General features: G+C 45.6%; 1 protein-coding gene across 3 annotated transcripts in view; it reads left to right on the top strand.

Moving 5' to 3' along the window:
• Positions 1–23,668, top strand: part of FGF18 (fibroblast growth factor 18) — a 148,398-nt gene that overhangs the window by 21,871 nt on the left and 102,859 nt on the right. The window contains exon 1 of one of the 3 annotated variants that reach the window (XM_053290793.1): positions 14,581–14,627. The exons of the other annotated variants lie outside the window; for them this stretch is intronic. The gene's annotated coding sequence lies outside the window, so the exon portion shown is untranslated. Of the gene's footprint in view, positions 1–14,580; positions 14,628–23,668 lie in introns of those variants that run through there. 3 annotated transcript variants of the gene reach the window in all.

Consider the following 23,668-nt stretch of genomic DNA (forward strand, 5'->3'; position numbering starts at 1 on the left):
AGTTAACAAATTTCATTAGTTGTCATGCTTAGATTGTGATTTGCTGTGCAATATATATAGTGACTGAGATGCCTTTAGGTGGCCTTAATTGCTGAGTGCAATGTTATATGGTACTGTGTGTAAAATAGCACAATTTAGTATTGATCACCTGCAAAATAAATTATGATTAATGTAGTACTGGTTTATGACCCTATTGGTCATTACCTTACTTCGATTGGCAAGACTTCCTTCTAGGAATATTAAACAGCTCCACTGCAATCAATAGATCGATAAGCCAAATATTAGAATGCATTGGTTCATACTGAAGTCTGCTATAGTTTTATGTGTTAAGCCTAATACATCCCTCAAAACTTCAAGCAGTTAAAAGGGTAGGGTGGGGAAGGCTTCAACTTTCAGAGCATTAGGATGACCAACAAGGATTGGACTTCTGAACTTTTAACAGTTACCTTCCCCCCAGACGACCAACAAATGCTGGCCAGATGATCCACGCTGCTCCAGGCAGTGTGGATCTCTGGAGGCCAGGACAATTTGTCTCGACCTCCAGATATCCCACAATGCACTGCGTGATGAGCACAGTGCATTGGGGGGATACCCCTGTGAGACGGGTACTCTAAGCACCCATCTCTGTGTCCGCGCGGGCTGCAAGCAACCCAAGTACACACACAATCCTGGCACTGGGTGTGCTCGCACTTGCGCTCTTAACCTTGGCTAAAGGCCACAGTTCAAAGTGGGGTTAGGTGAGGAGACAGTGCTGAGCTCTGTGTGGATTCCGGTGCTGCACACGAGCATCCTAACCCAGGCTGGGATTCACTGAGGATTTTTAGTGAATCCTTAAGGATTCAGTAAAACAGTTGTAGCCTGCAGGGCAAAAGTGACTAGTAAAATGCACACTTAGGAGATGCAGTGTCCTTATGGAGTTAAAAAGCTTTTGAAAAGGGAAAGCCCGGCCACCTGTTTCTATTCACAGCATCTTGTTCAAAAGCAGTTCAAAGCAACTGGCATTTGAAAATTAGCCAAGCAAAGGAAGACTCCCCCTCTTCAACTCTGTGGTTAATTTTACTGGCAAGTAAGTAGAAATAAACTAAACTAGGGCTACTCAACTTGGGCCCTCCTGCAGATGTTGGCCTACAACTCCCATCATTCCTGACTATTGGCTACTGTGGCTGGGGATGCTGGGAGCTGTAGTCCAAAAGCAGCAGGAGGGCCACAGTTAGAGTAGCCCTGAACTAAGCAATAGGTAGCATCCAGACTAGTTAGTCATGATTAATCACCATTGAAATCAATCAGAGAAGTTAGTCATGAGAAATTAATTAGTCATTAATTTCAATGGGACTTAGTCATGACTAACTTAATCTGAACGTTGCCCAATATATTGAAACTCAGACTTAAAGTGGGATTGCTGGCTTTTCCCTTCACAGTCTGAGCTTTACAGCTACATTATAAGCAAAAATTGAGCAGGTGCCGCTTCCTCCAGTATGGAAATGGGGAAAAGGTTGTCTCCTGAATTCCTACTTTCGTTATACAGACAGCAACTCCCAGACGTTAGACGGCGTGGAAATAAAGCTAGTGTGGTTTTCCGAAAATATATGAAGTTTACTTATTTGAGGAAGACAATTGGTCCATCTAGCTCAATATCTTTTCTCCTCTGACTGGCAACACCTCTCCAGATTTCCAAGCAGAGAGAGGCCTTTCTCCGCCCTGTTAAGTGAGATACCAGGAACCTTCTCTCATGATCCATGAGAAGGGCTCCAGAGCAGGCTGCGGGGAAGGTGGGTTAAACCTACTGCAGCGGCGTTGCTGGGTGTGCTCCTTGAACACCCAGATGATTATCTGTGCATCGGGGAGGGTTGGGGGCCAGGATGTATTGTCCTGGCCCCCAGAAGTAAAACGATGTACCGTGTGAGTGTGTGGTGCATCATAGGTCCCCTCCCTCCCCTCCCCGGGCTCCCGACAGTCTGGCAGCCTCATTTTACTGGGTGGCTATTTAGGCAGGTTTGCCACCATGTTACTGCCGGGATCGGCCCAAACCTGGTGGTTCACATGCACATGCAAAACCAGGTTGGGCTCCCTTAGCCTAGTTTTGCACATGCGTGTAAATAGCCTCCAGGTGTTGAACCTGGGACTTTCTACAAACCAACCATGTGCTCACTCACTGAGGTATAAGCTTCACTATTATCAATATTATTAATAGTTGGCAAATTGCATCGTTCTGTTGGTGGAGAGTTTTTTCCTCGGCCACAGGGCTGAGCCGCTTGATACTAGAGGCTTCCTACCAGTCGGCCTGGAAGTGTGCTTTGAACTGAAAGCTGACCGTTTTGGGCCTTGATCAGTCTGCTTTGCTTACGCAAAATCTGGAGACAGCTAGGAAGCTCACCAAACAGATAATTGAAGACATAGAGAGGCAAATGGATTCAGGGAGGGCACCTGATTTTCAGAGCCAGGAGTCATTTAGATATAGACTGGTTCCAGCACCCTACCTTACTATCTTGGAGGTGCCCTCCCTTAGAAGAGTCTTCACTCTGGCGAAATGTCATGTCCTGCCTTCAGCCCTTTGAGAGGGCAGATATAGAGGGATTCCTTACAGGGAGAGGCTCTGCTTGTGCGGGCAAGGACAAGTGGAAATGGTCTCTCATGTGCTGTTTGAATGCTTGGTTTATAGAGACCTGAGACAGGATCTCATTTACCCTCTGATAACTAACTGGCCAGTTTTTGACCCCTCTCAGGAGATAGGTAGGCTGCTGGAAGGAAGTAATTCCATCACCACCAGACAGGTGGCCAAATTTTGTGTTGTAGCCCTCCGTTTGTGTAAGTGTCTGACAACGCAAAAGTAGGTGACAGTCTTAAGGTCAGAGTAATTTTGCAGGTATAGAGTGGATAATTGTATGTGGGCACGCAGGTTCTGGGACCATATGCATATTAGCAGTAAAATTAACAACTAAATCTTCCTGAGACTTTTAAATGTTTAACCCCCCAGGAGTTAGGAAGGCAATTGTTTGCGCTTTGATATGTATGTAATAATTTTACAAGCATGAAATGCTGCTGTCTCATTGTTAGTTTAAGCTGTGTATTTTTAGTTGATTTATATTTAGAAGGATTTTCTTGTTTATTTGGTTTTTATTGGTTGAAGTAGAAGTTTGATTAGTTTCTCTTTTATATTTGTTTTAACTTTGTGCTGGTCGTTGACCGAAATAAAGATTTGATTGATTGATTGATTGATTGATTGAAATTATTAATATTTGTATTTGTAGAGTAACCCAAGATCTGTACCCAAGTTTTGAAGTGAGTTGCAGATCTCAGGTTATTTGAAGCAAGTAGATTAGAATCAGCCAAGATTGTGGGTTCAGAGGACATGACCAGACTAGGCTTATTTTAACCTAGATAAGGAAGGAGATTAGAATCGTTCAGACAATGGTTTCCCCCATGACACTCTATGGATGTGAAAGCTGGACTTTGAAGAAGCAAGATAGAAAAGGTATTGATGCTTTTGAACTTCGGTGCTGGAGAAAACTTTTGAGGATACCATGGACAGCCAAGAAAACAAACAAATGGATCATAGAACAAATCAATCCAGAACTTTCACTCAAGGTACAAATGACCAGGCTCAAACTGTCATACCTTGGACACATTATGGGAAGACCCAGCTCCCTTGAGAAGTCCACAATGCTGGGAAAAGTTGAAGGAAAGAGAAGAAGAGGACAACCAGCAGGAAGGTGGATGGACTCAATTACAACAGCAATGAATGCACCACTGAGAGACCTTAAAGGCCAGTTGAAGACAGATCATCCTGGAGAGAATCTATACCTAGGTGGTCGCTAAGAGTTGACACTGACTTGATGACACTTAATCAATCAGTCAGTCAGTCAGTGAAGAAGGTGACATTTTTACAAGGATGGGAGTGGGGAGCTTGAGTGCATGTTCCTACGACTGAGAAGCATCGAGGCTCTACACACGATCCGTGTGTAGAGCCCTACCAGGTTCTGTGGGGAGAGCGGGCGTAGCTCACTCTCCCCACAGATGATCCCCAGGCTAGCCCTGGGAGGCTGGATCGGCTGCCCACACGACTGCCGGCTCTGCCATGGAGCTGTCATGGAACAACTCCCAAGGGTTGCTGCCCACTTGACAAGGTCATCTGAGGGGGCTCTGCTCCGGGTGCCTACAATGAAGGAGGCTCATCTGTCATGCACTTGGGACAGGGCCTTCTCTGTTGCTGCCCCCAGACTTTGGAATGCTCTCCCAGTGGCCATTCGCTCCTCAGACTCCATCACAGTTTTTAGAAAGCTTCTTCAATCTTGGCTTTTTACCCAGGCTTTTACATGACTGTTTCTACTGCTGCTTCTATGTGTTTTTACTTATTTATAGTTTTTATCCTTGTATTTTTTGGTTTTTAAATTAGATTTGTTTTATATTTTTAGCTTAATATTTTAATTGTCATTTTTATTGTATGTTTTAAACTTTTGTAAACCGCCTTGGGGTTGTTTTTAATGAAAGGTGGTATAGAAATTCAACAATAAATAAATAAAATAAAAATGGAGCCAGTAGTGGTGGCAGGGATTGGGGGGGGGGGCTGCCCAGCCCCTGGAAGTCCCAGCATGCCCCACACAAGTGTATGGGGCATGCTTGGGAGACCCCCGTGTTGGGAGGCTGCTTGTAGCCTCCCGGTCGGGGGTCTACTCGTGTGTCGCCATGGCACGGAGCTATGCCATGGCGGCACACGATCAGTCAAACAGGGTTAGCGGAGTGTTCCCTCTGCTAACATTTAACGGTTGGGGTACTTTGTGCGGTTTGCTGCCAGGAGCTGCACGGCTCCCATTGTGGCTGGGCATACGACCGCAAGAAAGTGGGCTAGACTTCCTTAGCCTGCTTTCCTGTGTTCATGAGAATCGCCTCATTGTGCGGAGCCCAGTTTTAACTCAAGGTTCCAAGTGACATCTGAACCAGCCCTATATCTGAATAGGTGTGGTTTTAAATGGTCTGGATTGCTCTCATTTCTGCTCTGATCATCAACACTGCTTTCCCTGAAAACTGGAACACTCTAATGTGGTACTGATGATTGTGCAAAACCCATGAAAGATATCTGCCAAATATGTTTGGGAGCAGGGCAAACATCTTTCATGGGTTTTGCACAATCATTGTACTTTCTGTAACCAGGTTGGGCATGCTAGCTGTCCCACTGATGTTTTGGCTGTGTTGTATAGGAAGCCCCTAGGAACATTCTGTTGATGTGGAACTCCTCGAACGATCCCCAGCATGACTCTGAAATATCATATCACGAACTTCAGTCTGACAGTCTTTTGCAAGTTGTTATTCTAGTAAGACAAGATTCAAAAGGAAAATAGTATAGTACATTTTAGTTGCGGAGTTTGTAACACCTTCTAAGATTCTTGAACACATCCAGTTCCCATGGCAATCTGGCTTCTTAAATGGCACCGCTCTTCTCTGCCCATGAGAGCAGAAAGTTCAGGAAGAAACAATTATTTTTGTACTTTAAAACTGTACAATTTCTATATTTTCTATAGAAAAAGCTATATTTTCCTATAGAAAAAGCTATATTTTCCTTTTGTCTTGCATCTCAGCTTAGGTTGCAGTTGCAGTGTGATTCAATTCAGTTGGAATCAGAAAGTGTAACAGCTCAGTCCTGTAATCTGCTGTGCATAGCCAAAGTGGCTATCTCAGAGTTGTGATGCTGAACCACTACAAGCAACTCGGTGCAACACAGCTGCACTGATGCTGCCACACTCTGTAAGGCCTTCATGAAACTGATGTGAGCCACCAAGAAGGGTTTGTGAATGACGAAACAGCAACAATCCTATCTATATTAACAAGACCAGGACCCTGCTCCCCTTTCAATCAGATTTATTAATCCTTGTTAGCAATGACACCCATAAGTCTGGAAGACACCCCCTATGGTTTCCTGGGAATCTGACCTCGTCCCTATGCATATACTGAAGCTATACTCACGATCACTGGAAAGCGGGTGAAGGGAGGTGAGCCCGGTACTCCCAAGGCGGCTAGCCCATCTAACTACCCCTCCCCTAAGACAAGGTTAACGGAGCGAGCACTCCGTTAACCTCATCTTTTTGCTTGTGTGTTGCCATGGTGTGTGGAGACACACGAGTAGACCCCCGACCGGGAGGCTGCAAGCAGCCTCCTGGGCTTGGGGGTCTCCAGAATGCCCCGCGCACTTGTGTGGAGCATCCTGGAACTTCTGGGGGCCGCAAGGCCCCTGATCCCTGCCACCCCTGCCGGCTCCGTGACGGAGCTGGCAGTTGCGTGGGCAGCCAATCTGGCCACCCAGCTACGAGCGGCTGCTTGTCTGCAGGAAGAGTGGGCTAAGCCCACTCTCCCTGCAGTTAGCCCCAAAGCTCTTCTCACTGATCGTGAGAAGAGCTTCACTGTTTGCTTCCATTTTGATACTGGAATACACAAAGATGGTCATGTTAGTGGCAACCCTTCACACGTAGAAGGAAGGGAAGGAGACTAGACACCTCTAGGGCACAAATGTGATGCAAACTTCTTTAGTTTAGGAAATGGATGAATGTAAGTGAAACTTGTCAAGTCAAAATGCAAACGTCATGTCGATTTTGCATATAGAGGAAGCCATGAGGAGGAACAAGTCAGAATCTAGTCTCTGGCTTGTGAATCTTTCTGCTAAGAGGATCATAAGTGTTCTATAATTAAATTAGAGTCCTGTATTTCCACGATGGGCTCCTTACTGAAATTAAAAATGACTCGTGTGGCACTCTTACTCCACTCGATCCACTCACCCACCCATATACATATTAGCTATTTTCAGCCCACTGAAGGGTGAAGGTTTAGTTAGCTTAAAGAATTGGGCTGGAGCCTGTCTGCCACACTTTGCCTGCAGAGGTTGGTAAGGGCAAATAGCTGACAGCCACCATGCCAGTCTTGCCACTGTAGTTCAGCTTGCCAGGATCTGTACTTAGACCGAATTCATAGATGATGCTGTTTAGCTGACATTAAAAAAAAAACCCAAACCTGTCTGGTGTTCGGGCTTGACATTGCAGTAGCGATGTGTTGGAACCAGTTACACAGGCTCTCTGTGATCATGTTAATTTCCACACCATCATTGGCCCTGACAGAAGTGCTACGCTGATATAGGAAAAATCCTTTGCAGTGAGAGTGACACACAGAACAATGCTTGCATATGTTACCATTGTGACATCTTTTTTTCAGTTGACTACTGTTGACTCATTGGCTGAGTCTGTGCCTTCATCTTCAGAGTCACTTCTACTTTTTCATTATGATACTTGGAGAAGAGTTAGTGTGTCCACCAGCAAAGATGTTGCTTTTATGTGTCATTTAAACTAGATACATAGTTGAATTAATTTTTTTTTTTAAAAGAGTAGGTTTTTATTTCTTTCCAGGAATCTGATTTCCCCAGCATGTAGCAGAATTTAGTATGTGCCAAGAAGCTGAGTAACACCAAGCCCAGGTAGTGGATTTTTACTTCTAAAGAGATCTATGCCAGCTCTGACATTAGTGCTGGCTTTAGCTAAGTAAGCCAATAGTTCCCCAATGAGCCAGCCAGATGTGGAGCAAAGTACTGCTCTTGACCAAGCATTAATTCTTATATTAGTTGCTTAGTTATGCATATTGTTCATTTGTAGAGTTAGCTGATGGGCTGTAGGGTGATGAAATAAATAAAAATATACTGAGGCTAGGGAAGCCCAGTCTGGGTTAGGCTACTCATGAGAACCACCAGGATCACCACCTAGCCCTAGTTGTAAACCTGGCTCTTAGCTCTTGTTGCAAACCTGTCTCTTAACCCTGGCTCTTAGCTGGGGCTAAGGGCTCAAGCGAGCCCTCAACCTGGGCTCTGGGATCGTGTGTCCATTGGGCCTATATTCAGCCCCAGCACTTGGTGAATCCCCCAATGCAACATGCAAGTTGTGCGGTGCATTGCGGGATAGCTAAGCCTGCTCTTCCCGCTAACCCTCTCGAGGCGGGTCTCACTGATTGTGAGACCCACCTCAGTATATGGCAACTGCCTGTGTTCCTAAGTGTGAAAAACTGGGCTGGGCTCCCTTAGCCTGGTTTTGCACGCTCGTGTGAATAGCCTCATGGTTTTCTTCAAGCAGTTAACCAATTATCTCACACTACAGCAAATGGGTTAGTGTTTAAGGTGCCATGGGATTTAAACTTTTTTTTATTTTTAGATGTTTGTAGCTGAGCAGCAAGTCCTTTCATGGACCATAAGGCAGAGCTGGTTCTAGTCTATACAATGAAGTCTTTTCTCATCCTTCCTTTTAATTGGATGAAACCTAAATCCACTTAATTCCTCCATATACAGAATCTTTAATATCATTGGCCTCAGATCCAATTTTAAAAATATCCAATTTAAAGGGAGAAAATAAGAACAAGTGAGATTTTTAAGTCATTCTAGACTTCACCATTTGTCTTGAGATACCTGTTACCCCAAACCTCTCTGGATATGCAGAGTGACCTTCTCTCAAGGCTGTTGTCTAATTCTCTCACTGAAGGGGCTTGTTGAACGACTTTTGATGGCTGGTGTCTATTAGCTGTTCAGGAAACCCAAAGCCCACTTGCTTGAGCTGTGAACTCAAGAAAATTAGTCTTAGAGGAGTTTTTAACATAGCCAGAAAAAGGGATGGAAGTTTGCATTTTGCAGCTGGTTTGCGAGGAGGTGCCTTGGGGGCTTCAAGGGTTTGATGTAGCTTTGGGAGGGAAAACCCACACTACTCTGAAGACTAGCATTGTCTGTCTGGAAGTGTGCCTCTCCCCTACGTGCAGCTTTTATATTTGTAAATTAACAAATATTATGAAACACCACCAGCCACTATAGGTTTGATCCTGCTCACCAGGTTTATAAAAGTATGTGTGGTATGAAGAGAGTGGATAGGGAGAAGCTTTTCTCTTTCACATACAACACCAAAAGCAGGAGTCATCTCATGAAACTGATTGTAGGAAATTTAGGACTGACAGAAGGAAGTACTTTTTCACACAGTGCATAATTAATATATGGAATTTTCTGCCATGTCCACCAGCATGGATGACTATAAAAGGGGCTTAGACAACATGGACATATCAATCCATGACTACAAGTCTTGATGGCCATGGGATACCTCCAGGCTCAGAGGCAGGATGCCTCTGAATACCAGTTGCAGGGGGGAGCAACAACAGAAGATGAGGCAGGTCTTCATCTCTTGATATTCCCAGAGGCATATCATGGGAGACAGGGTGCTGGACTAGACAGGCATTGAGCCTGATGTAGCAAGGCTCATCTTATGTTCTTACGCCTGCACTTGGAAGTATCCTAATAGGTCACAATGAAGCCTGGTCCCCCGCCTCCCACCAATGCACTTGGATGCATGGACAGGTACCCTGCCAAGCTGTTACAAGGTATGGGAGGCCTAAGTGGTCAAGTTCAGTCAAGGAGCTTGAGAAATGGGTGGAGTGTTCAAGGGTTCTATTCTCTATAATGGCTACTAAAGTGTGGTGCTTGGGCCGAGAAGGGAAACCATTATTCCCTCTGGCGATCCTTTCACATTCTCTATACCCATGATGGACTCAATCAAACCCCACGAGGCCTTTCTCATGGGCAGTGAGAAAGGGCTACCCGGTTTGCAGGGAGGAAGCTTGAAAGCACTTACCTCCCCACAGACGATCGATCCGACATCCCTGGGTAGGTGGATTGTCCGCCTACATGAGCATGGCTGCTGCTGGTAGCTCTGAAGGCCAGAGTGCTGGGACACATTGCCGCGTGTTGCCCTGCCCCTCTACAAGTCTGCCAGCAGCCGCGGCTGACACATTATCAATAAAATAGGGTTAGGAGACCGTTTGCTCTCCTAATCCCATTTTGAAGGAAGGCTTTGTAGGCGGGTTTGCTGTCATGGTGCCGCCAGGATTGGGCTAGATCCCGGCAGTTTACATGTGCGTGCAAAACCAGGCTGGGCTTAGCCCGGTTTTGCATGCACGTGTGAATAGCCTCACTGTCTCTCTCATAATGAGGCACTTCACATGATTGCTATAAAGCGCCTCAATGTTATCTGTGGGGAGAGCGGACGTAGCCTGCTCTCTCCTCAGACGAGCAACCGCTCGTAGCTGGGTGGCCAGATTACGGCTGCTGGCTCCGTCATGGCAGCTGTGATGCGACGACACATGAGCAACCAAATGATGTCAATGGAGCGCTTGCTCTGTTAACCTCATTTAAGGGGAGGGGGAATTAGGCGGGCTAGCTGCCTTGGGAGCACTGGGCCCGCCTGCGTTCCCTTAGTTAAAGTTCCCTTAGCCCGCTTTCCAGTGATCGTGGGAATAGCCTCAATATTTCCTCATATGGGAACTGACAATGTAAAAGGCTATCCCTACCACACAGGGAAGAGGGGAGGACAAAATCTGTCACCGTGCATACCTTGTACCCTTCACCAGTGTCTTTATAAGATGGATCTGGATCCCTTTATTAGTTGAAGTGTAGCTAGTGGGAACTTGGAACAGGGCCTGTTCTGGGATAGTGCCCAGACTGTGGAACTCCTGTCCCTGAGAAGCTTGCCTAGACTTCTTGATATCAGACTTCAGGAAGCTTGTTAAAACCGCCCTGTTTCACTGGGCCTAGGGCCCTGCATGAGGTTTCTGGCTGGTATGATTTTGCTGTGTTTACTGATCTATTCTGTGTGCTTATATTTTGTTATGTATATGTTTATTGTATTATTTCAAATAGTACACTGCCTTGGGTGCTGTACAAATAGAAAGGTGGCTTAGAAAATGTATACAAAAATAAAATAGAAGGGGCAAAATGGGAGAAAAGGACAAGTAATGAGGAGTTAAATGAAGAGTTGTTAGATAATGTTTATTTAAACTACCAAGTATGAGATTCAGCAGCTGTTTGTGTGGGAAGGTGGATGTAAAACTGTTCATCTGAATCCTTGCAAAGAAAACTAATCTTTTAGAAATAGCAACCTATGGTGCCAGGAGTCTATGAGCCACTTAAATTTGCCCACACACATGGCCAAATTACTCCTCCTGTAGTTCTAGCCTTATTGACTTCAGTACTGTTTATGGTAGCGATGAACTTGGATCAAGACTTCATGTTGGCTGAAAAGAAATAGTGCTATGAGGAAGGTTTATAGATTTATAAACCTGGAATTAAGGAGGTTGCACAGAACTGATGTTATCAGCTGGGAAAACATCCTGACTGAAGTGAGAGTCACACAATGAAGACTGGTGCTTCTAGCCAAGCAAGCATTCATTTGTCTTTATAGTACAACACAGGCCACCTTCAGACATTTGTGGAACTGCGGGTCCATTCCATACGTCCCCTCACCCCGCTCCCCCATCTGCATCTGGGCATTCTGGAGAGCTGCCTCTTTGCAGTCAGCAAGACTGCAGAAAAGTGGGGGAACTGGCTGTGCGGGTTTCCTTCTCGGCAGAAGGACAGCCCACATAGCCAATCGGGCTGGAGTGAGGGAGGAGCTTCCTCCCTCAACTCTGGTTCCATGTTGCTGAAACTGCGGTGCCAGTGTTCGGATGTGACGCTGGTGCTGCAGAACCAGAGCTGAAGGTGTCCAAACTCAACTCTGAAGCGAAGCTTCAGATTTGAGTTTGGGGTGGGAAACTGTGGATCCATTTTCGCCTTCAACTCTGGTTTCCTAAATTCAGACATGTGTCAAAGGAAACCGACATGTGTCAACCGACATGTCATTCAGATATGTGTCAAAAGAAACCAGAGGTGAAGGGTCCTCTGGCTTCCTGTTACGTCGCTGTGCGGTAGCTGGATATCCCCTTGGTTCAAATCTTGTTTCAAGCATAAACTCAGTGGTGACTTCCTCACCTTGGATTCCCAGATGTTGTTGGACCACAACTCCCATTATCCCCAACCATAATGGCCAAGGGGGTGATGGAAGCTGTAGTCCAACAACATCTGGGAACCCAAGGTGGCTTAAGCCATTACCCTGGCTTCAGTCATTAAACTCCTGGCTTAAGCCATTATCTTTCAGCCCACACTCCCCACTCCAATTACAACATGGGAAATCATAATACTAATCTACTAGACAGGGTTCTTGTAAGAATTATTGACAGCTATGTATGTAAAGCATTTTGGAAAGGCAATTAATACTTATTTTTCAGTAATAACTGTCAGCAGTGGAAACCTTTCTCTTTACCCAAACACAACCTTCAGAAGGAGTTAAGTGTAGGGTTTGAGGATGTGAATCAAAGAGATGGTAATGAATTGTTTAGTTTACACACACACACACACACACACACACACTCTGTAGTAGCTCATCCAGACTACTAAAGCGAGTGTGAAATGGAAAGGTGTGCATCTGCTGCAGCATCCTACCCCACTAGCAATGCACTTAGTGGGCTGTGCCCAGTGGAGAGGGTGAATTTTTGTGTTTCTACTTTCCTCTCAGATCACCCCGTAACTAGTAGAAATATATCCCTGAGGGCTGCTGGACCCTGCGGGACATATTTCTACCAGCTACAGGCAATCTGAGGGTAAGGTAGGAACCTGAAATTTGCCATCCCCACTGCATGCTGGGCAATGCGCAACCAGTTCTTGTCCTCTGAAGTGAGCACACAGCTCATGTTAGTGCCAACATCAGTCATCCAGATGGAAACCCATGCCATCAGTGGACATATTGCCTTACAAAGTTTCATAGGCAAAGATATTCCTCCTCCTCCTCCTCCTCCTCCTCCTCCTACTACTACTACTATGATGACGACTACGAATATTTATATACCACTCTTCAACCAAAGTTCACAAAGCGGTTTATAAAGAAAAATACATAAATAAAATAAAAAAGATAGACATGTCATTGCCTGCAAAGAGCTTATAATCTTAAAAAGGTACTGGGGAAAAACAGTAGTGGGAAAGGGAAGAGAGGCAAGAATTAGTAGGGCAGGAATGTTTTAAATAAATTGACATGCATGGGGTAAAATGCCTATGACATGTGCTGGTCACAATTAGCAATGAGTATAGTACATGAGTATAATTGCTCAGTTAGCAGGGGCAGTGGCGCACCTAGGGCAAAAAGGAGCCTGGATCTGAAGGGTTTTGGAGGCCCGGCCCACCAAGAGGCTCCCCCATCAATTTTTTTTTACCTGCTGCTGCCGCCACTGCTACTCCTGTTGCTGGGGTGGGAGCTCCAAATGATCGGGGGTTTCCCCCCCAGAATCCCGCCGTTGCACTGTTTCCCTGCGCCTGCTCCACTGCAGCCACATCGATATTTGTCATCCTCTCCACCAGGGTGGGAAGGGGGTGAGCAGCCGAGTGGAGCAGGCCTCCCACTGGTGGTGGTACCAGGCTGGCTCTCCACCCCCAGAAGGCAGTTGGCGCACTGGCAATCCTGCCAGCGGCAGAAACGCTTGTGGCCCTTCAGGCAGGACAGCACGCCATGATTGCGGCAGTGCATGCACTTGGGCGTGCGGCTCAGCTTGTGTGTCTGCTGCTCCCTGACGGCCACCACTTTCTCCACTTTGGGGGCGATGGGTGGCCGAGCAGGAGGCCACCACCGCGTGCCATTTCCTGAGAGCTTTGCCAGCTGCCCCATCTTCCTCCTCCTCCTCCTCCTTTTCATCTCCGTCTCCCTCCTCCTCCTCCTGCTCTTCAGCCTCCTCTCCCAGGCAGGGCTGCCGTTGCTGCCGCTGTTGCAAATATTGGTGGGGCAGTGGCAGGCATGGGGTAGTGGCTGGGCGGGTGTGGGGCAGTGGTGCAGCAGTGGGGCTCTGGGGAGGCCCTCCCCAATCATTTGGAGGACCCCCCGACAGAGGAGGCCACGGGCCTGATCCCCAAGGTCCATGGCTAAATCCGCCTCTGAAAAGGGAACATGTAAACAGGGCTAGTGTCAAGGTGTGGAATTGTTGGGCAGCAGCTAAGGTCCCAGGACCTTCAACAGGGCCCACAGCAGATACCTGAGACCTTATCTGTATCTAAGGCCTTTATGTGGTATTGGCAGAGTGACTCTCTCAGGACCCTGCCAGGTAGGAAGGGGCCCATGGAGTGAAGTTTGCCAAGGGCTCTGTGAAACCTGAAGCTAGCCCAGTCTTGTAGATCCTTTCAGCAGAAATGATCCCTGTTGTTTCTGGAATTTCAGTGTTTCTGATTATTATGGTGCTCCCTCCCTCTTGCTGCCTCTTGCTGCTAGTTGGATACCACAGCATCCATCTGTGCATAGAAACTGCCAGCAGGAACTTTGGGACTTGTGGTTCTTTAGAGAGTATGTCACAAAGAGGGTCATACCTCTTCTCTCAGACTTCTAGAATTTTCTATACAGTCTCTCTCTGTTCCAGAGGAAAGCCTGGGTCAGACATTCACATTTCAGAATGTTGCTTGTTCTATTCCATACTGCTTCCACATTTCATGGTGGACAGGTCTATCAATGGCTACTAGTCTGGTGGCTGTGGGCCACCTCCAGCCTCAGAGGCACGATGCCTCTCAGTACCAGTTGCAGGGGAGCAACATCAGGAGAGAGGGCATGCATCTACCTCTTGCCTGTGGCCTCCGCAGTGGTATGTGGGGGGCCACTGTGTGAAACAGTCAGCTGGACTAGATGGGCCTTGGGCCTGATCCAGCAGGGCTGTTCTTATGTTCCAGTTGGCTCTGTCAGATCTCTGAAGTTCTTACAGCTGGACACTCCACAGAGATATAGGTAAATAAGTTGCATAAATATCCCCAGGTATTATCTACAGTCAAGCTTCCATTTTGGTAATAATGGGCTTACAGTCCAGGCTGGGCACCCCTGAAGCCTGCAGGCCCAAATAAAGTGTCCCCTTTCCTCTTCCCCTACCTCCTATCTGGGGTTTGCACAGCACAAAGTATGCTGGGGGGGGGGTTGTATTCCAAAGCACCTACACTTGCGTTATGTCACCACTAATTAAAAACATGTTTTTTTGATAGAGAACAAAGTATGCGTGTAATGGTCCTTATGGCCAATGGATTGTTGGTTTAAAGTGACATACTCCTTGTGAGCTTTCTGTGGAACAAGAGTTGGAATTTCTAGCACAGTGGGGGGAAAGTGCCTGGCATGCTGAGGAAAATTCCTCAGAGTAGTCCCATTTTGATGGGATTACTTTGAGAGATTTTCCTCAACATATCAGCCAGTGTCCTGTATTGTGTGATGTACGGAGTTTCTGTTAAGGATGGGATGAGCAGCTCTTAGCGCTGCTGAATCATTTGAAAATTCAATACTGAAATTAATCATGGTTAGTCAGTGTTTGTACAATTAACAAGGGCCTCTTCCTGCCCTGCAAGACAGCAGAGCTGTGTATTGATTTCTTCTGCTTCCTCACCCCTACCTATTCAGAAATACTGACCTTGCCCTCCCCGCCTCTGAATTATCTTACCCTGGCTCACCATTAAGACCTCTAATCATTTGAGGAGTTGTTAGTATTTATGCATGTGAAGGTTTATGATTTGTCAGCAACAGCCGCCAAAATGCTTTATTTATCACTATACTGGGCCACACAAGGAGCTTCCTTAATATAGCATCATATTCACAATGCTGCAATTAAGGACAGGTCAGCTCTTCCACGAACCCCCCCCACCAAACCCATGTCAGTGAGGACTCTTTTCAAGGTAGTGAAATAAAAACTGGCATTGTAAGTCTCAACACAGGGACAAACTTAGCAAAAATAACAAACTGCAGTGTGCGTGGGCTGCTTAGGATGCATTAGATGGACCACTCTTTTACTGGGAGGGGAGAAAAACCCACAAATTCGTTTTGAAAGGCTGATTTTTCATTATTAAAAAGACAAATTTTCAAATACTTCAAGGCAGTTCAGTGTGGCTGACACAGAATGGCCCCGAGGACACCCATGGGCAGTGGAAGGTGCAGATGGCATGAGGTGCTGGACTCTCTGACTTTCCTCCTCCCTCCCCTCCATTATTTATTATTTGCATGTATATACCACCCTCATCCTGGGACCCCGTGGCTATGAACACACTAAAAACAACAAACTCATAAAACAATAATAAGATTTCATTTAAAACACATTCAAAATCAACAAATGCAGCCAACTAAAAGGAAACCAGAGACAAGAGCGACTCATTGTTTGAAGGCCTGACTAAAACGGGCAGTCTTCATTCTCTTTCAAAAGATTGGGAGCGAGGGAGCCACACCAATCTCATTGGAGAGAAAGTTCAACAGCCGGGGGGCAATCACCAAGAAGACTCTGTCCCAAGCGAGCTTCAGCAGCTGTCAGCATGTGGAGCACAGCTCTCCTAGCTAACCTAGTCAAGCGGATAGATTCAGCTGGGAGCAGGCGGCCCTACTGGTCCCTGGGGCCCAATTCACTTAGGGCTAAAGGTAAAAACCAGCATCTCAAATAGTACCTAGAAACAAATTGGCAGCTGGTGCAGTGTCTTCAAGATAGGTGTAATATGTACACTGTAACAATCGTTATAGAACAGACTGTCTGGAGAGTTTGAAGACTCTTATTTGGATGTTTTATCCAAATGGCTGGAAATGGTGTAAGGTTAGGACAGATGAGCTGCAGGGGTCCTTTGCAACCAAATACTGCTTGTTTAATGGATGTCTTTTAGATACTTTGCTAGACAGACCCCCCCATTTTAAAAAATATGTTACTTTCAGCACCTCATCTCCTTATGCCTCCATCCATATCCCCCTCTCAGACTGGATGGACTGGTTTCACAGCTTCCTCCCAGCTCACAGGTGAATGGGAGCTCACCATCCAAAAGTCCAGTGTGGCCTACTGCAGCAGTCTGATATTAATAGACAATCATTGTGCAGGGAGCCAGGCTATATACCAAAGCTAAAGGAAAGCTTTGAGTAAAAGAACAGCATGAATTATGATTGCATGATTTAAGAGCTCCAAAATTCTAGCATTCTATTTGGCATGTCTTTTTTCTTTTCTTTTCAGAAGTGTGTATGTTTGTATAAATTTTTGTGAGTTATTAGCTGGCCAGCACTCCACTGCAAGCTCTAGGAGGTGCAATCCTCCATTAATTTGGACCTCGCTTTTCCCAGACTCCAAATCACTAAAACCACTCTATGCCCTCTTATATGCGTATCAAAGATTGTATTTTTTTTCTGTGTTTTGGATGGTCTTCTGGTTACTTGATAAAAATATTTGCTCTTCGTACTTGTAGCCCACTGTCCCTTCACAGGGTACAAGCTGAAATTGCCTATGTACAATGACTTCTGGTGCTGTAAACTTCGATGGGCTTCCTAATGAGGAGGGACACAAATCTGTCCTACTGAATAAAAATGAAATGGGCTCTGAATAACATTACCATGATCAGCACATACCACATATTTGTCCCAATTGACTCTTTGCACCCATTTGCAGGTGACCTAAAAGACGGCTGTAATGGGCAGCTGACAATGCCAGATTCTCCGTTTCTAGTGAGAGACTGCATGGAGCTCTGCTCTGTGTCATTCAGAGTTGGAGAGCATAACAGAGAAGTGTGATGAAACTGCTCTGTAGTGGAGGTGATCATATTTATATATGATTGATTGATAGTTGTCTCGTGTCTGGGAGCTTGCAATTTTCACATGGAAAGACCTCAGGAGAGGGTGCTGGGCTGGTTTGAATGGGTTGAAAAAGAACTGGAGTTACTGAACACAAGCTTTTCCAGAACTGGTGCATTTGGGGGCATGTAGTGGCAAGGCAGGGAAATGCTTGGCTAACAACCAGAAGGTTGCCGGTTCGAATCCCCGCTGGTACTCTATCGGGCAGCAGCGATATAGGAAGATGCTGAAAGGCATCATTTGTGTCATACTGCATGGAAGGAGGCAATGGTAAACCCCTCCTGTATTCTACCAAAGAAAACCACAGGGCTCTGTGGGTGCCAGGAGTTGAAATCAACTTGATGGCACACTTTACCTTTACCTAGATGAATCTATACAAGGAGGTCTGGTGGAAAATTCATTTGATAGAGTTTGCCTTTTGCTGTTCACTTTGGCCAACAAAATGTTCCCTTGTTTGTGACATTATCTCAGTATTCCCCATTTGTGTGCACAGTGGGTACTAATCTGAGGAAATCGGGCAAGAGAGGATGCAATATGGTATGCCAGAAGCTGCTCACAGGTTTAATAGCAAGGTCCTGGGGACTTGCACTTGAATAATTTTTTTGGATTGGAGCATTAGAAATGTAGTGCACTGCATTGCAATACCATCTGGCAAGAAACTCTTGCATAAAGACACAGAGGGACACATCATTAGCCCATTAGGTATCCAGGGCTTGCAAAGCTGAACTCTGACCTTAAAAAGAAAATTGAGGTAAGCCTGAAAATATGTGCTGATTTCCCCAGTTAACATGCTTGTGGTAGAGAGGCGGGGTCGTGTTCAGTACAGAAATCAATCATAAGTAACTGTTTCAGATTCTTTCCCCCCACTGTGAAATCCTCTAGGATTTCCTTGCATAAAGAAATGCATAGCTGAATGTATCATGCTTTGACATCATTGATTCCATTAGTCTCATGGAAGCAGTGATGTCATGAATTTCCTCTTCACTACCTTTAGTATCTAACATGACTGATGGGCACAGCAGAAGTACAGTATTTTGAAGGGGCTTTAAAACACTGCAAAATATTTTGTAAGAAGACAAGCTCATTTAGTTGATGCTGATGCTTGTGCCAAAGATGTCTTTGCCCTGCTCCAAATGCTAATTATGTACAGTAGATATTCAGAAGAGATTTGTGGCTGTTGCTCAGATCTTCCTTCCTTCCTTCCTTCCTTCTTGTTGGCAGATTATCTTTAACAGCATAAAATGTGCATGGTGGTTTTTAAATTATTATTCATACGCTGTTATGACAACATTTTCTTGTAGGTTTGTGAGGTAGCAAGGTCTCTGGATGTTGTTTAATTTTCTCTGACAGGAAGTGATGTCAAGCAAGGAAATGGTGGCTGATGCCAGTGCAGTATCATCAATCCAGGTTGTTACTTTGGAGCAAAATCCTTGGTGGGCTGCAGCACCAGAATGTTGTTGTTGTTGCTGCTGCTGATGATGATTACTTACATATTTTATTGATTGATTGATTGATTGATTGATTTTATTTTATTTTATTTCTATACTATATATATTGCCATTAATGTACATGGTGTTTAATAAAGTAGTAACAACAACAACAACAACAACAACAACAACAAAAGACAGGTCCCTACAGTGCTGGTGCCAGGTTGCTGAGGGCCCTGGGACAAAGGCCTGCACCATGCCTCTATGGTGCATTGGGCTCCTGTACCCCCAGGCTCATCAGAGGTGGGCAATGATGACTTGTCCTACCTCTCTGTTGGCAAATGGTGGGTAATCTTTGGTAATAGTGAGAATGTCTCCCCGCCCACATTTGAAGGGTAGGAGGAAAAGGAGAGGAGTTTATAAGCTAAAGTCCTCCATAGGAGGGAGGCAATAGGGAGGAAGATTGAGAAACGTATGGGTCAGACTGGACATTCACCAACTGTGTTGTTAAGGGGTGTGCTTACAACTTGAAATATCTCATTTTTTCCACCTGAAACAGGCATGGGGACCTGACCCTGGTCGAGACTATGGCATGAGGCAGGATGGAAGTTAACACTTGGTCGTTGCACAATTTCCCTCCTCCCCAAAGTGCCTATTTGCTGGAAGCCACTCTGGGGACTGGATTTCCAGCAGCAAAGCAGTTCCAGGGGAAAGGGCTTCCTTTCTCCCTGCGGTTCCAATTAGGAGCAGATCCCTGGCCGTTTCTTCTGAAAGAAGAGGTGCCTCCAGTTCTAATCAATGCCTCTTAACAACCTGATTAGGTGAACATTTAGTCTGGCCTTCATATGCTTTCAGTTCCGTTACATGCATATAGGTTTGGAGTCGAGCCACATGTGATGCTCAAAGTGTCCCTGTGCTTCTGTTAAAAAAGGAGCAGTGAGGGGAGGAGGCCTCTCATCCTTTCCTGCCACACTGCAGTCCGGAAGGAAATCACTCCCCACAGGCCCAGCTGCTGATGGCTGTGGCTAGTAAGCTGCTATTGGAGCTAATTCCAGGTTCTCTCCCAGGGTAAATAACAGCGTCAGGAGGGCATAATATTTGTTGAGAAAATGGCATGGGAGGAAAGTTTAATCCTTTCCCCTCATACCCAGGATGCTAATTCTGATCAAGCTCCCCCAGGCCACAGAGGCGTAACTAGGGAAAACGGCGCCCGGGGCAAGCACTGAAATTGCGCCCCCCCCGCCGCCCCCCCAACATACATCTGACTGACACACATGTTTCAGAAAACTTTTATTTTAAAAATTACAAAAATTACCAAAAATTTCAAAATGCACTACATACTTAGGTTTTTCCTCACAACAACCCTGTGAAGTTGGCTTGTATCTCAAACATCAGAATTATGATGCAATGATGATTATTATGATTATGATGCCCCTCCCTCACGCCCTGGTTCTGTTCCTGACTTTCCCTTGTGAGTGACTGCATTTTAACAAAACGAAAACCAAGGACTCCAAAGTAATTCGAGGGACTAGGGTGATAGTGCTAAAGACTCCTTATTCTCCCGCTGTTAAAGAAAGACTCCCCTTTTCCAAAACTGCGCGCTATTTACACCAGAAAAGGTTTCAAATGGAGGGGGAAGCATTTATGCATTTATGCTTTGTTTTATGTTACGATTTCAAAGTTAGAAAAACTATAAAAGGGCCATTTTAGAGAAGATATGCACTGCCTAAGTTGCAAATCCTGCTTTTTTGAGATTCCCTGCAATTGAATAAAGCGATAATATACACCTTTGCTATTTAAATTGGTTGGAGAGTATTTATGACAATAAAAAATGAAATGGCATTTCAGATGCAACATTGGTTGCCTAAGACCACTCAGATTTAACTAATCTTCATCACATTGACAAAAAAGAGCAATTAAAATTAAAATCCATGACTAAAACCAAACCACTTCGGGGTTGTTTTTAATGAAAGGTGGTATATAAATTTAACAATAAATGTTTAGAAGTATATACTTTCACCCCCTGCCCAACCTATAATTAATTCCAGCTTATTTTCAAAGGGCTTCAAGTTTTATTTACAAATTGCTTGGCAGCACCAATGTTTAAGTAATCGCTAATTGCTCCTAATGATAGTTTTACTTATTGTTAAATTTATATACCACCTTTCATTAAAACATTCTCTGTTCATCTGATTTTCAGTCTGGTTAATTAAATCGGTGGAGGTTTAGACTTTCCTGATGGGCTGAAACAGCTAATCCATTTTGATGATGACATATAATTAAATTAGCTTGCATTACATAGTGAAAAAGTCCAGGAAGGGGGATGTGGAACCCAAGGTTCCACATCCCCCCATCTCCCCCTCCCTGAACCTTTTCAGTTAAAACGTGGTTAGATTATAGGGGAGGAAGGACTTGAATGAGCAAAAAGGGGAACTGGTTCGGGCATTCAGGAAGTTGTTCAGAAGAGGGAGTTGTTCAGGAAGTTTGCTCTGGTGCGTGTCCTCCTCTCGACGCATGCGCGACTGGTGGCGGGGCGGCGGGGCGCGCCAGGGAGTGAGAGTCAGAGACTTGGACTACGAAGACGCCGCGGCGCCCAGTGCTGGATGAGCAATGCCAATGCGGGGGGGGGGCCCCGCCGGGACCGGGGGAGGGGGACTGCTCTGCAAATAAATAAATAAATAAATAAATAAATAAAAAATCTCAGCCCTATCTTGGAGAAGCCAAGGAAGGAACATTTCAGTTGGGGATGGGGATTAAAGTGTTGTGCCAAAGGCATCACAGGAAAGGTGGGAATTGAGGAAGGGTTTGGAAGAAAGAGAGAGAGAGGCAACATCACACAGTTATTTGGGGAAGGAATATGTGGGACAATGATGCCATTGCATTCGTTCATTAGCCTTTGGTGACGGGGCTGTCGCTCAGTGAGGGAGCAGCTGCTTTGCATTGCATGCAAAAGGTCCCGGGTTCAACCCCTGGCTTCTCTAGGTAGGGCTGGGAGAGACTCCTATCTGAGACCACCCCTGGAGAGCTGCTGCCCCCCATCAGTGTAGGCAATACAGAGCTTGATGGACCCAGCCGTCCGACTTGGCCAAAGGCTGTTTTCTTTGTGCCCAGTCCTCGTCTTTATGTCTTTGACAGTACAGTGGCTCATAGATGTAGTAAGACAGGATTGTGCAACTCAAGCCCCAACAAGGACCAACTGCGTTTTCTCATTACTCAAGCCACGCCTGAGCGGCCTCCATTCATTATCAGGCCTCATGCAGGCCAGGCGTTGTGCAGGGCTGATATATATCACTTGCCTATGGTGATAGCAGATTTGTAATTGACTGAGATGGGCGGGGGTGGGTGGGGTGGGGGTGGGAGTGCCTCATTTTCATTAAACAAGGTGGGGTGGGGGGAGATGGAGAAAGAAACCTGTATTGGGGCTGCATCATTTTGGAGCTCAGGTGAGAGAAATACACAAATGGATGGATGCTCCTTCATTAGAAATTAGATGTGTGGGAGAAGAATTGTGCCAGCTTTCTGTGTGCAGCTTTCTGTGCCCTTAGGAGCCTGATGGCCTGATAAATGGGGAGGAGCTTGAGCACTTGCTTTGCATACAGAAAGTCTCAGGATGAGTTCTTGGCTTCCCTCGTTGCAGCGGATCTGAGATAGCAGGACTAAGGCAGACTCCTCTGCTGGAGACCCTGGAGAACTGCTGCTAGAGCAGGCAGTGTTGGCTGGGGGAACCATGTGGGGTGGACTTAGTAAAAAGACCACTGAATTTGTTATTCATCCACATGTTCACACGAGACCCCTATTTGAGGAAAGTGGCCAGACTGATGCCCCTGGCTAGTAATCCTCACGGGGGCCGTGCGTCTCTTGGCACCAGCCCTTTGAGACCTCTCTGTTCCTCGTGGCCAGCCATTCCAAGCGAGGCTGCTCCCTGCATCCTCCTCTCACCATCCTTCAGGAGACTCAGGAAAGCATGGCCTCCTTGGCCACTGAACAGCCAGCTCTTCCTCCTGAGGCTGGCGAAGAGTAACGTTCATACCCATTCATTACCATAAGAGTAATACAAAGATTTTGGTCTACTATTTTTTGTGAGTTGCTTTGAGAGCTTATTCAGCTGAAAAGTAACCTATACATGTATGAAATAAACATATAAATGAATAAAACAGGAGGCACTGCCTGTGTTGCTGCCTCATGTCTGTGAAAAGTGGATTCAGGGAATGACCTGCAGGCGACATGACAGCCCCAAAAAGAAGGGATGTGAGACCAGAATTTTGGAAAGGAACAGTTCTAGCAAAGGAGGGTCTCTTGGAATCAGGGAAGGATGTGGCACTTGCTACAATGATGGGCAGTAATAACATAGTTATTAGGAGCTTGTTGGGCTGCAGCATGTAACCTGTCATGGACCATTGGAGTGATGGACTAGGACTGGGGAGACCCGAGTTCAAATCCCCATTCAGCCATGAAACTAGCTAGGTGACTCTGGGCCAGTCACTTCTCTCTCAGCCTAACTTACTTCACAGGGTTGTTGTGAAAGAGAAACTCAAGTATGTAGTACACTGCTCTGGGCTCCATGGAGGAAGAGTGGGATATAAATGTAGCAGTTGTAGTAGTAGTAGTAGTAGTAGTAGTAGTAATAATAATAATAATAATAATAATAATAATAATAATAATAATAATGCTGAATCGAATCCCATATTTGAGAACTCATAAAGAACATTGAATTTGAGCAAGCAGTTTGCAAGTTATAGGGCCAGTTCTCACTTTGTCAGTTCAAGTACAATT

The sequence above is a fragment of the Hemicordylus capensis genome, chromosome 1 (assembly GCF_027244095.1).
Source record: "Hemicordylus capensis ecotype Gifberg chromosome 1, rHemCap1.1.pri, whole genome shotgun sequence".
In the NCBI taxonomy this organism is placed as follows: Eukaryota; Metazoa; Chordata; class Lepidosauria; order Squamata; family Cordylidae; genus Hemicordylus; species Hemicordylus capensis.